A 14,415-nucleotide genomic window follows, 5' to 3' on the forward strand; every position below is an offset into this window, starting at 1 on the left:
TTCGACCACCAGGACTACCGCTCCTCATTTTCTTAGATTTTCTGTACTTCTCTCCTATTTTCATCCCCTTCTTGCCCTCTTCTCTGGGAGATTTCCTCAGTTTTATTTTCCAAACCTTATTAAATTTCATATTTCTGTTACCTTACTATTTATTTCCAAGAGCTTTTTGTTGTTGTTGGATGCTCTTTAAAATATATATATATATATATATCATTACTATTATTTTCTTCTGTGTTCTTGTGTCATGGCTGCAATATCTTCTTTTATTTATCTAGGGTTATTAATGGGAGTTTATTTTTATTTTTCTTGACATTTGCGTTTTGTCTGAAATCTGTTTCCTATAAGTTGCTTTCCTCTTCATTTGATTTCCACATTTCTTGGTAGAGGCTTTCCTCAGACTCCTAGTAATCCTTAATTGTTGGCTCGTATTTAAGAGTGGGGCACTTTAAAGTTGATTGATGTGTAAGGACTTTTTGGTTTTTACTTTAGTGTGGTCAAGTTGAGTCCTCCTTGAATGTCCCCCACTATAAGTATCTTCGGTCTTTCCTTTTGGGCTGCTCAGAATTCTTAGTGAAGGCACTTTTAGGCTTCTGTCTGAATGATCTAGATCTACCTGACAGTGTTATAGGAAACCTGCTGGGGAATAGGTTATGGTGGAAGGGAGTGGGGGCAGTTTTCTCAGTATTGAGTGTGTGAATGGTTTTTAATCTGCCTCTTTTCAATATGGTACCCCTTTCTCATCATATTCTGGGGCTTATCCTACAGTCCGTAGTGTACTTGTTCTACTGGCTATATGGAGTGGGGAAGGAGATCTAACTGCTCCTTACACTAACTTGTACTCAGTCCTCCTTTTTTTAGCCTTTCTTTTACTTCTGCTTACAGAAGTGCCTGGTACCACCAATTCCAGAGATGTAGGGGGTGGGGAGGGCTTTCCTGGCAGAAATTGGTTGCTTCTCAGCTTTCCTCACTGCCAACTTTGTTTTCAGCTTTCTCAGATCTGCTAAGTCAGTTACTAATAGCCTGCCTCTTTTTTTTTAACTTTTAAAATGTATTACTGTTTTTTTATTACCTGCACTCTTTGTCCTTTGGAATTTATGCTTTAAAAAGAAATCTTTTTCTGTTGCTTTAGTAGGATTTCTAGAGAAAGCAAAAATAAATGCATATGTTCAGTTGGCCATCTTTTAATTTATTTACACTCTTCTATGCACACATGATAGCATAATTTTCTTAACTGCAGGAATTCTGTCTACCCTGTTTACTGTTTCATCTGGTGCCCACAGTACCTGGCATATACTAGATGTATGATAAATATTTACTGAGTGACTGATTACTGGCTGACAGACCAACCAATTAACTTGGTTGGTTAGATTTCTGAATAGCCTAAAAACTGAAAAATTTGAAAATGACAGAATTGTGGATACATCTACAATGAGGTATTTCTGAATGTCAGGAGATGTAAGATTTACTTAAAAATACTTTTATTCTATTGTGTATCCTTTTAAAACCTTTTTGTTAATTTTTACAGAGCATTTGCTTAGGAACCTAAAAGGGAAATATGAACTAATTTTGAGGTAACAGAGTATTTAGGGAAGAATATAACAGGTATAGCTAAAATACAGTGTATGGTGCCTTTTTTCTAACTGAACCTTAACTTTTTATTCCATTTTCCTGTCTCACTCAAATATATACATCATACGAATACAGTGGTTTCAGGTCTGTTCTAATATCTTAACTTCCATGGAGTTTGGTTATTTCCTGTTGTCAGGGTGGCAAATTTCTAGCACAGTTTCAATGATTCAATTTTGTTTCATAAAGTATTTAAAATATGTTTTTAAACATGAGAATGAAACTAACTCCCCTATGATGGTAATGCCCTAGCCAGTTCAGCTTTAGAGTTTCAATGAGGGAAAAAATATAACAATGTGTAAGAAAAATAAAGGAAAAAGTAGAAGCAAGTAAAATTCGGGGAAATTATTTTTCTTCCACAAACCAGAACCATGTTACATCCAGTAGCCTAGTTTGCATGTATTAGTTAATTTAATAACTTTATCAAGCACCTATATATCAAGCTGTGCTAAACCCTGGAAAGTCACCACACCCTGTCTGGACACCTTATTCCACACTCATTTAATTAAACTGATGTGAAATTCAGTTTTTTGCTGCTGTTTTACAATCCATGAGAGCTTTCCCATGGCAGTAGACTTTTTCATAACCAGGTATCCATACATCCTTTTTATCATTAGCCAGTTTATAGATTATAAGTTGAGAAGGTAAATAATGTGATAAGAAAAGACACAGAGAAAACCCATGATGAAGCCAGAATTAGAACTCAATTCTCTAGTGCATTTGTTTTAGTCTAGTGAGTAGTACCCTTGAATATATATAGATGTTTATAATTCCATACATTTAAGGAAATAGCATAGCATTTAAGGATAATTCCATAGCATTTAAGCCTTGAACAGTGATAGACATAAACTCTAAGAATGTAGAAAGATGGGCTAATAAATCAGGTTTGTCATATGCTGCTTCAGGAAGATCCTAAAGTGAAATATTTCATTATTTTTTTTTCTTTTTCAAGTATAGGTCATCCATGGATTGATAATAGGTATGATTTGGGGAAATTCTAAGTAGAGAGCTTAGAGGTGCGGTTCATCCTTAATAACGTCCAGTAAATAATCATGAATGAATTTATTTGTGGTGAGTCAGGTCATCCATATTTTTTTTTTTTTTTAAATTTATCAAATACAATTCCTCACAAAAGAGATGGGTCTGCTAGTGATGGTACTGTAAATTTAAAATGTATAAAATCTGCCTATCTAAAAACATTACCTTTTTCCTTTATAGTTTCTAAGTCAAAGGCACTCATTCTTTAAAAAAAAAAAAAAAAAAAAAAAATGCTGGGATTCTTGAACGGGTTTTCTGATTATTTTCTTGAATAACTTCCTTCTTTTTTTGCTGTGTTTTTGTCAATTCCCTGCTTCATCTCTTCCTTACCCGTTTCCATCTCTCTCTGCTGGAGGAAGATCGTCCTCTCAGGCAAGGACAGGAAGGAAAGTGAACGGCAGTCCCAGGAGGCTGGAGCTAATGGGGGCTTTGTGGATCTTTCAGCAGGGGTTGTCAATGATGATCATGCAGTAGAGGGCTGCTCTATGGGCACTCTGACCTCTTGGTAAACTATTTGTTTTTCCTGGTATTGATTAAAAAAACAAACCACCAGCTTGTAACTCCCTATTAACCCAGGTGTTGTTTTTAAGAATCTTACACATTTAAAATATACTAACTCAGAAAACCCCAAATCCTTGACTTTGTTTTACTCTGCAATTCAGGTAAACCAGATCATTGATGATGTTAAAACGGAATCCTGAAAGAAGCAGCAGCTGCTTCCAGACTTACACTTTTTGAAAGAACATGAACCACAAATTTAAATAATCAGTGTAATAACCCCAATATTAAACCATCTGAAACAAACGTTCTTATTAATTATGAGTATCAAAAGACTAAAAACAATTTAATCTTGTTTAGATTTTGACCACAGAAAGGTACTCCCTTAAGTATTTGAACAAACTGAAGCCACTGTTTTCCTTGGTAGTAAGGAGTCTGCTTTTTCCCTCATGCCACAGCATGCTAAAGTAAAATTCAAGGACCCAAAGCAACTTGATCGCCTCTAAGTATGAATCTAGATAAACCTTACAGTAGAGAGAAATCTCCATGTTGTATACCTATTGACGAAGCTTAATAAAAACATCTAGAATAATGGGACTTCTGGTTGTGTTTCCAACAGCAATGTGACTGCAGGACACTGTGGATTGAGTTACCGAGCCTTTGAATTCTGACCTTCTGTCTACAACAGCTTTTGAGGTTACTCTTTTTTTTTTTTTTTCCTTGATTTGAGAGACTGGAGGCGGGGAAATGTTAATGCTGCTTGAAGAAAGAAAAAAAAATTCTATAGATTATTATGTTTGGGGTTCCCCCCACTCTGTGGCAATTCCTTTGTAATAATAATAGAGCTTCTTGATTCTGAATATTTAAACTATACCTCCAGGGCCGGCCCGGTGGCGCACTGGAGAGTGCACCGTTTGGGAGTGCGGCGGCGCTCCCACCGAGGGTTCGGATCCCGTGTGGAGACCGGTTCCCGCTCACTGGCTGAGCGTGGTGCAGGAGCAACACTGAGGGTTGCGATCCTGTTGCCAGTCAGTAAAAAAGACAAAAAGGAAAAAGAAATAAAAATAAAAATAAACTATACCTCCAAATGCATCAGGAAACTTGTAGTGCATTTTAATGTAATTATTTCCTTGCTGAACAAATCAAGTGTTTGTCACATAGTAGCTATTAAGATCAAAGTGTACCACACTAGATAACTGAAATTCAGGAAGGCAAAAGGGAAGAAATTGATATAACAGTGAAACAAGGTGTCCATATAATTGCTTGTTGTAAACTCAGGCTCTTAGCTTCTCCTTTTTAGTATAAAGAAAAGGTTGGGACTATTTACAATTCCTGTGTTAGGAAGATAATTCACCTTTTTTTTTGATAAGTAATGAAAAAAAAAACATATCTCCTGATAATTTAAAGGATTCCTCACATTTTTTTCCCTGTTGACCATTTAATGTATTTTTATTTTTAAACCTGCAAACTAGCTTACAATATGTGTTTGTGAATAATCTATTATCTCTATAGAGATTATGTCTATTCCATACTGAATATATAATTTTGATATATATCAATATATATCATTTCAGTAACACACCCTTCTGGATTTATTAACTTTATGGGCTATCTATCACCTTGCTCCAAAATGATGATACAACCAGGAGACTTTAATGTCCCATTGCTCCATCTACTGTTTAAAGGTGACTTTGATGGTGCTAGAAAAATGAGGTAGATTCCAGAACAAATATTTAGTGGGGAAAAAAAACACCCATTTAAAAAAAAAAAAAAAAAAAGAGGATTCACACAAATACAAAATGCCTAGCACAGAGCCTGGCACGTAGTAAGCTTTAATAAATGCTAATTCCCTTCCTACCTCAATGAGCTATTCATTGTTTCTGAGGAATTTAGAAACTGTGAACTCAGCTGTCATGAAACCTGGAAAACACAAAGCAAATTTCCAGATCCTCTTACATGTTATGGGAGGTGCTGACAAGATCAGTTTTGCCCATGACTTAAGGAAAAAAAATGTTGAAGAGGAGACAACCTGGGTTTTCTGGGTTGCTTCATGTCAACAGAAATTCATTTTACAGTGTGAGAAGTAAAGTAGCTTATTGCTGAGATTAAACATATGCTCCAAGACCAATTATATACATATTTTTGGCAGAAGGAAGAAAAAAATAACTCTGCCATTTTGGAAAATCGGTTGATTTTAAAATAGAAAACCTGTTGTGTCATATTTTTCTAGAGAAAGTACCCATGTTATCTCATTCCCTTTTTCTTAAAAATCTACCACTGCTCTTGCTATCATTATTACTTTCAAGAAGTGCTGCTCAAAGTTTTCATTAAGAATAATAATTTTTTTATAAAACATCCTATAGGCTGTCATTCCTACATAGGATAACAAGTTTCTCACCCTACATAAATAAATGGTTACTATTCGTATGTAATAACCAATGTGCTTATTAGGGAAGTCAGGTTATAGGTTATAAGTTCATTTTGTGTTGGTATAAAGATGAAAATATTTATTAAAATAATTTTCCATGGTACAGTTAATAGTTAGTAATTGCCTTCTTAACTTTACTGTTAAAAGCTATTCACATTGGAGTTTGAATGGAAAACATTTAGCAAAATACTGGTAGACATTCGGTTTGGCAGATTTAATATCATTCTTAAAATAAATAGAGGATGTTTTACTTGGTTGCATTTCAACAGAAGGCTACTGGCAGCAGGACCCTCATTGTAGGTCTCGTGCCAGTGGGGAAAGAGCAGGTCACGGAAATGACCACTCCGAATGCCAGCAAAGATTGTCATGTCAGCCATCCAGATACGGTTCCAAAAGATCCATGAAGAAGCCAGGATTGTAGTGGCGTGGCATGGACCGTGAGGAAAAGAAACTCACCTGGAAGCAGAACAACTAGAAGTACAGTATTTTGGAATACTCTATTTGCCGTTCTACTTTGAACAGTTTGAATGGCAAAATGTTGAACACTTCCAGATATTATTGATTTTAATGTGGAAGAAATAATGAGTAGGATTTGGCTTTTGAAGAAAAAGCATTGATCTTTACGTGCTAATTATACACTGCAACCTACTGTACTATGATTCTTGAGAAATAACCATGTCATAAGAATTGTAAAAGCAGAGAAAGAGGTTAGTAAAACATTGGACTAGGTAATAGCATGCAAGCTTAATTCTAAAATCATTTTAACATAAACACAAATAGAGGAAAAATAACTTTTAAGTTCATCTTCTATTGAAACCTTCACAACTATTCAGGAACTTTATCATTAAAGTGGAATGGGACTCTTGTGTTTTGTCCTTTGTTTTCTCAGTATTTATTTTTTATGTTTAATTTGATTAATCAATTGTTTACTCATGTAGTTTTAGAAAAGTTCCAAGTTATTACCTACTAAATTGTTTTAATGGGTTCCTTATATCTGCCCTTGTCTTTTCTATATAAGTATAATGACATATATATGACATTTGTTTATTTTTGTAATCATGCCTTTATTTAAAACTCTCTGTTAACCTATAAGCACTAAAACCTAACAAAATTGCAGACTTCTCCTATATAACCAGGCACATACATCCAGGCAACAGCTGGCTCTGTAAGATAAAGCCTGTTTGGAGATAAAGTATAGGAAAGATATTGTCTCTTTGAGGGTAGTCAAACATTTCACTGCAGTTGAATATTTCAAATGTTTTCTTTTTCCAGGTAAAATTATATATATTTTGTGTTTTATCAGAGAAAAAGCATATTTGAAATTTTTGTAGTTCCTATTCACATAGTAGGATGAATTTAACTCCTATTCATACTATGCATCAGATAATGTTTTCTACTATTACCCATCTTTACTAATGGCAAATTTTCAGCAAATTTTCCTAAATCCTGTGGTAATTTGTATGACTGTATTTAGAGAACAATTTGGTCCTTAAAGAATATGGTTAAGTTATGTAAGCATAGTCCTGAAAATTTAGAAATAGGAAATTTACACTACAAACTGAGTCTTATCAATGATGGTTTAAACATTGGCTGTTTATTATAGGATAAGTTATTTTTGGCTTAAGTTGTATTTAATAGTAATCATTACATATTTGATATTCAGAAGTAGTAACCAGACAAAACTTATGGGTAAACGTGATTGTTTTCAATCTGTCTAATTCTGCTTTAGGAAAAAGAAACTATTGAAAAGTGATAAATATGTTCATGGATATTACTTTTAGCCAATGACTAAGCTTTTTGTTACATAATTATCAAGCATGAGCTATATCATATCAATTAGTGGTCACATTATGTTTATCATGCTTTTTATAATTTTCTCCATAATTACATGCATCATTTCTCTAATGGTATTTTGTTTGCTTAAAAATAATTGAATTTCAATATAAAAACACATGTAATATGATGAATATTTCTATAATGTAGGCAAGTAATTTGTATGTAAAAGTGACATACTTTACATGGTATTCCTCTTGTGTAGTTTGTGTATTTTGGATTTGCTAATATAATCTTTCTTGGATCAGAAAAATAATATTTTACCATTTTATATCTAAAATAATTTTTAAACTATGGGAAGTATGGGTATAATAGCTAAACATAAAGTTTCAAACAGTGTTTAATCTCAACGAACAACCCAAATTTTATATTTTATGGAGCTTAGAAAGAAATATGATTGCAAAGGCAATTACTATGCGGGTGCTTGATATCGTAGATTAAATTAATGTAACATTACATTTTATCTGACAACACTAGAAACCTCTGTTACAGGCTGTATTTTACTTTCTTCATATATGCTTTATCCTACTGAATAGCTGATACTTCTGGTCTGAGAAAGTGCTGTAGGTGGTAATGTAATTCTGTTTCTGCTGCATACATGAACAGATCCAATAGCAATCAACTGTTTTTTGACCTGGCTTCCCAAATATGGTAGATGACTAGCTCATGATTCCTTACCAGTACTATACAAAATGAAATCCTAGGTGAGTTTGCAGTTTATGCTGTCTCTTAGGTGTGACAAAGCGTACTTTTCTGAGGAATTTAGACTGGCATCCTTTTTTGACGGGGAGGGGGTTGTGGGAAAGTCCTTATTGAATTTTGGTCTTTAGAAGCTTTTTTATTTTGTTTTGTTTGCATCGGAATGGTACTTTCATTTACTAATTTGCAAAGTAAAGGTAAGACTGTGTCTATCTGTTTTAATAGTTAATGGTCTGGAAAGGTATTATAAAATCATTTAAGAGGTTACTGTGATTTTTTTAAATGTTTTTTTTTTTTTTTCATAACAAGATGGGAGCCTAAAAAAGTGGGGGGGAATGCTTTTTTTTTTTTTTTTTTAAATAAAAAGACCAAATAGCTGAAATATTATTATTGGTAATGGCAAAACAGTTTTAAGGAAAATCCAAGGGCATAAAGATTTTATTTTCCAGTACAAAATTGATTATGATGGATGACTAGTATCAAAATAAACATTTGTATTTGAACTATGATATAGGGCTGACAAATTAAAAATAATCATTAGTCACATAAGTGATGACTTCTTTAAATATTTGAAATCAACATAATGGTTTAATCATTGATCTTATTTAAGTCTTTTATCTGCATAAAATATGGTAACTGAAGCTCAGCTCTCCAGGTGAGTGTTATAAATTAGCACACACAGATTCCAAGTTAAAATGTTTTTTAAAAAGAATAGGCTGTAAAGAAAGTTCTAGATAAAATGAACACTTTCTCAAAAATCATTGAAAAATATTAACACTGAAATACCTGTTTCATATCCAAAGAATTGTTCATTGAAGACTCGCCATTCTAGAAATCATTTTAGAATCATCATTCAGGCTTTCATTGTTAAACTGATAACAGCTGACACGTTTGCTTTTTCTCTCTACCTAATGGAAGTGGCCTATTTTTTATTTTCCCCAGACCTGTTAATAGGTTCATTAAGGAAAAAAATTCCACAAAGTATTGATTCCCCAAGTTTCAGGACCTGAAAAAAGTTTTGGAAAAGTGTAAAAGATAGCATGTAACTACTCCCCAAAGATCTTAATTGGTAGCTTCTGTACCAAGAGGATGTGTGTGTGTTGACAGTCTCTCAGAGAAGTTCTTCTCACACAGCTGTTTATTCAGATAGCATGGGGCGCGTTGATTTACATAATAAATTTTTTTGAAGCAGCAAGGTTGAGTCAGAGCAGTGCTCCTTTCAATTGTTGCATTTAAACCAATAAGGTTAGGACAAGAGAATAGCTGTGGTTTGCGTTGCAAAAACAAAACAAGAAAAAAGCCCCGAGGCTCCATGGGCAGCCCTACAAGGCTGCGCAAACAAATCGAGGGATGGGGTTCTGCTGTTTCTTTGTCTAGGCTTCTCAGATGCTATCTGCGGCTGCTGTTTGGTGGGGAAGGAGCGCAGGGCGCAAAGCTGTCGCTAAACAGAACGGTGGGAGCTGATGGCTCCGAGTTTGGGGCGAGGTAGCAACTCTCCAGTGCCACTTCCGACTTTGAGCCTTGCTGTGGCCGTCCACCGTGGCGGATTTCTGCCCGGGAAAAGCGTTTTCGCTCCGTCGCTGGGCAGCCCGAGCCGGCAGCAGCGGCCAGGCGCCGTGCCCCGAGCCCGGCTTCCCCCCGCAGCGGCGCTCCCCGGCCCCGCCGAGAGCGACTGAGAGCCCCGCGCGTCCCGGTCCAGGAGCGAAACTATGTCAGGAATGGAGCTTTGCTAAAGCAGAAAATTCAAAGGCGCACATTAAACTGGTGGATGCAGCAGATGTAAGCGCTGTAAGTACAAGCTGACTGTTTGAAAAATTGTAGTGACTGACAACAGCTGTCCTGTAGGCAAAGCCCAGGATAACAGGAGCGCTTTTATTATTGTTTTGATTTGTTTTACAGGAAAAACATTATGGCATGGGGAAACTTATGACACTTTGTACCTCGTACTTTATTAGCCACAGGGTTCTATCCTAAAAGTCTAATTCCTAACCCCCAAATTGTCTTAACGATTGGAATCATTAAGAGATCATTACAAATTAATTGTTAACAATTACTTTTCTTATGATTATGTAAATAAATATCACACAGGGCCATATTCTTGTAGGGTGATTACTTCATATCTCTTTTCGGAATTGCTGCACAAACCTCAAATATTATTATGTGATATTGAATATAGCGGTGTATGTATGTCCATTATAACACATGGATAATTTTTCCTACACACTTCAAGTTGATATGAAAAAATGAGAAAGCGTTTAGTATTTTAAAGGACAACAGATAACAATAAAGCAATACCACTTTTTAAGGAAGGAAATCCATTCGCTTCAATAAATAAATTTATCAAACGTTATGTTAAACAGGCGGATCTTCAAAAGGTGGTATAATAAACATTTGCCCAACTAAGATATTTTTCACTTACTTGACACTTCATATGACCTGAATGGACCTTGAAATTAAAATCAAGATTCTTAAACTTTTGGATTATCATTTAAAATATTTGACATGCAAAACCAGTGTATGAATTGCTAATGGCTCATGGGCTTATATTTCTTGGGAGGAGTTTTTTTTTTTTTAACACATTTAACCATAGCATTTGCAAGAATTCAATAAATTCAGAGCTGTCATTGAATTTAGACAAACGTTTTTATGTTTCATTTTTTGTAATGGCAAGGGGTACAAAAAGTTGATAGTTAAGCACATGGCGTACTTTTATAGGTTTGGGATTGTTTTTATAATGTGTCTTTCAAAGTAGGTCTAACTTTATGCTTGTGTGAGTCTTTGCCCCCACTATTTGGGGGTCTGAGGACATGCACACGTGAATAGTCATGCTTTTGCATTATCAAATATTTGAAATGTGATTTTCTCGATGCTTGAGTTCTCCTAAGGCCCAAAGTGTTCAGTAACTGAGCAAGCAGCCATGGATTTTCAATCTTTGAAAATTCTTTGCGATGACAGACATAGAAGCTTAATTGAGCCACTGTTCAGTTTTAGAGTGCCAAATGGAAGTCAACTGCTGTGTGAGTTTCATAGACATAATAAATGATTTTCTCAAAAGAAAAGTTTTATTTAAATGTGAAAATTTATTTTATAAGAATGAAGAGGAAAGAAGAAAAATAGTGAGAATAAAATAACTTCTTTCATGTAATCAAATATCATAAGTATTTCACTCATTTTAAATAAATGCTAATTTTGAAAACAATCTTTTAATGCTATAGGTCGAATCAATGTGATTTAAATACTTGTTATTGTTTTCGTGAGGACTCTATTTTGTCATTTTCTTTAAAAGAAATACTGCAAAAAGTAATACAGTATATTACATTAAAATAATCAGCAATAGTATTAAAGCACTTATTTTATGGAGTCTTTGAAAAAGAAGGAAATATAGTGTTGATGTTAAAAAAAAAAAAAAAATCTACCGCTCCCTAGAAGTTCATTTTAAGTTTAGGTTTTTATTTTTAAATTTTAGGTTTTTATTACAACACTGACACCATAGTTAAAAATATTGATTGAAGAGAAATTTTAACAAGAATATATCCTGCTTAAAAAGCAGATTTATGGCGAAGACTTTTTTTCTAATAAATACATTCTGATTAGAAAATTGTCATTGTCTTTCAAATTTGGGAATACTCAGGTTGATCTGTAGTTGGACAAAACTAGATTGCCTGCCAACTCTATTTATTTAGATAAGTTCAGTTCAGTACTTTCACTTTGAAAATTTCAGTTTCAAAAAAAAGTTAAATTATAGTCATTTTATAAAAATTGCTTCTAGCAAGCAAAAAAACCTATGGAAAACCCATAATTTAGACAAGTACCTACATTTTATTTGCTCTGTGCTGCTGAGATTTAGAATCCCTTTCCATTTACAGTTTACTTTTCACAGAACATTATTAACTTTTTGGCTTCATACATGATCTTCTGTCAGATGCTTTTGATTTGTAATTTAGCAAAGTATAATAAACAGTGCAAAAGTCATGAATTTTGCTCTGCATCCTGAGCTCTGTGGTAGGGAAAATGTGATAAAATGTATACCTTAAGTCTTGTTTGATGATCTCTCAAAGCAAGTTTGCCTTCTGGAAATAATTTCTGGGGTTGAAGAGCATGGTATTAACAGATTTAATGTGGCTATTCAATGGATTGGCGAAGTACTATGTGAGGTTTAACAAAATGAGAGAGACAAATTGAACATCAACAAAAGTTACATCTGTGAAGAATTATAAATTTAATTAGAAAAAAGGCAAACTTAAAAGACCTCATTAACTAATCAGAAGTCAAAGTTACTAGTTTAGGATTCTTGAATTTATATTCTAAGAAGTTCTTTTTTTCTCTTTATATTTTCACAACTCTGTCAGTATGCTACTATAGATATTCTATACAAAGAGTTTTAAAAAGCACAAAAGTGAAATGACTTCATTGTGATATAAGATGACCATTTCTAATGTTATGGGAAATATTGCTGCACTCAGAAGAATATGAATTAAAAATATCAGATTAGAAGAAGAAAAGAAACGTTAAGTTTATGGATGTAAAGCAGAAAATGTGAGCTTGCTAAATGCCTAACAGCACTTTTCAGAAAATCATGAAACATTCTTTTTTTCTTTTGACCAGAAATATTCCTAATTAATTATTTTTGAAACACATTATGGTTTTAGACCTTTAAAACATAGAAACTTCCAGAGATATTGTCAAACATGAGAGAAAATCAACACCAATGAAAAATAGGTGTTCTTTTTAGATAAGTCATTGTAAGAGTATGTTTCCTGACTACACTGTAATCTTGTACTACACATAAAAAACTAAAAGCATGTGAAGTGTAGCATTTTGTAAACTGTAACTAATTTTGCTCACATCTGTGTCTAATTGTTGTCTGCATTCGCATTCTTGAGAGTAGATTTATTTTTCCTGGACCACGATGTGGATTCAGCTGACCAGCCTAAGTGAGGATTAGTTGTTTTAAAGTTATTTTGATTAAAGAGTCATTTTTAAATACAGTAACACACAACACATGGTTTAAATAATCCTTGAGACAAAAGAATATATCTGAAGTATAGTTAATGAAATGAAGATCATGGGTATGGACTTTCAAAAATTGTAGTGTATGAAAGTAGAGACTGAGTTGAACCTGCATTAAAAAAAAATAGGTTGTGAAAATGCATTTTTTTCAGCGAGGAAATGTGTTAGAATAATTCTTGTTTTGAAGTTCATTTTTTATTAACAGTTGGACTTTGCAACTTAAATATGATAGGTTAATCCTCAAATATAAAATATAACCAAACTTTCAAAGCATACAATAAAAGTGAAATTATATTTCCAAGATTATGCTTTCTAGCTAATGTTAAAGTGGAAATGTATTTTCACATTTAACAGAAAGTATACTTTACTCTTTCCCATAATTAAGCCAAGAGAGTTCTTAAAACTAAGTTAGTTCTCACCTATAATTTATTCCAGGTGTATAAAAGTGGGGGGAGGGGGAGGAAATTTATCCTTGAGATATATTGCTGCAGTTTCTACAGGAATTTAATCTTGTGTGAGAACATTAATTTTAATCTTGTGTGAGAATATTAATTTTAAGAAAAATTGCAGCAGCCAGCCTGTTATCACAAAATGACATATCTGCAGGCATTAAATTTTAATTTTTATTTAATACTGAAGCATCTTTTAAAAGTTGGTTTTTGTCCAGCACATGTTACAGAAACCCATACCTAGAAATTTCACGTAACATTATACAAAGACATTTAGACTTTAATGATGCTTTATTCTTGCTAGAAAGATAGTATTTCTTAATTTCATAAATCATAATTAAACAATAACAGGACTCAACAGAAGATGCTTGGCTGGATAACTTTAATGCCATTTGAGATGCTTCAGCTCTCATCTTTGTTCTGTAACCCTAATTGATGTCAGTTCAGGTTGAATGGAAATGCACATCAAAGATTGGGAATTCTGAGCCATTTTAAACGTTGTGCAGAATGCTCTTTCCTGCTGCCCAGGCGTTAGTCTGAGCTTGCAAGCCAGCAGCCTCGCCTCACCTGAGCTTTGTCACCTGCCGGCAGTTTGAGCTGCCTCTGGAAGGCCAGTGACTATGGAAGCCTGCACCTTAGTTAAGTTGTTCAGTGAAGTCCCAAAATACAGATTCATCTAGATACATAAGAGACTATATTGAATTGATTATTAAACTATCCATTCTCTTTCTCGGCTTAAAGGATAGAAAATTCACCAAAAAGCGAACTACTTTTTCTATTTTACCGGGCAAAGCTGAATAAGCACTCACTGAATTTTAAATTGGCAGGGACAAA

At 33.9% G+C, this 14,415-nt stretch overlaps 1 protein-coding gene across 4 annotated transcripts in view; it reads left to right on the top strand.

Annotated features, from left to right (window-relative positions):
• The first annotated feature begins 9,356 nt into the window (after positions 1–9,356).
• The window catches only part of EYA1 (EYA transcriptional coactivator and phosphatase 1), a 153,351-nt gene continuing 148,292 nt past the window's right edge, over positions 9,357–14,415 (top strand). For 3 of the 4 annotated variants that reach the window (XM_008566476.1, XM_008566479.1, XM_008566480.1), the window contains exon 1: positions 9,357–9,910. The gene's annotated coding sequence lies outside the window, so the exon portion shown is untranslated. The remainder of the gene's footprint in view (positions 9,911–14,415) is intronic. The other variant, XM_008566478.1, reaches the window with a different exon arrangement.

This window comes from Galeopterus variegatus, unplaced genomic scaffold (genome assembly GCF_000696425.1).
Source record: "Galeopterus variegatus unplaced genomic scaffold, G_variegatus-3.0.2 Scaffold244, whole genome shotgun sequence".
Lineage (NCBI taxonomy): Eukaryota > Metazoa > Chordata > Mammalia > Dermoptera > Cynocephalidae > Galeopterus > Galeopterus variegatus.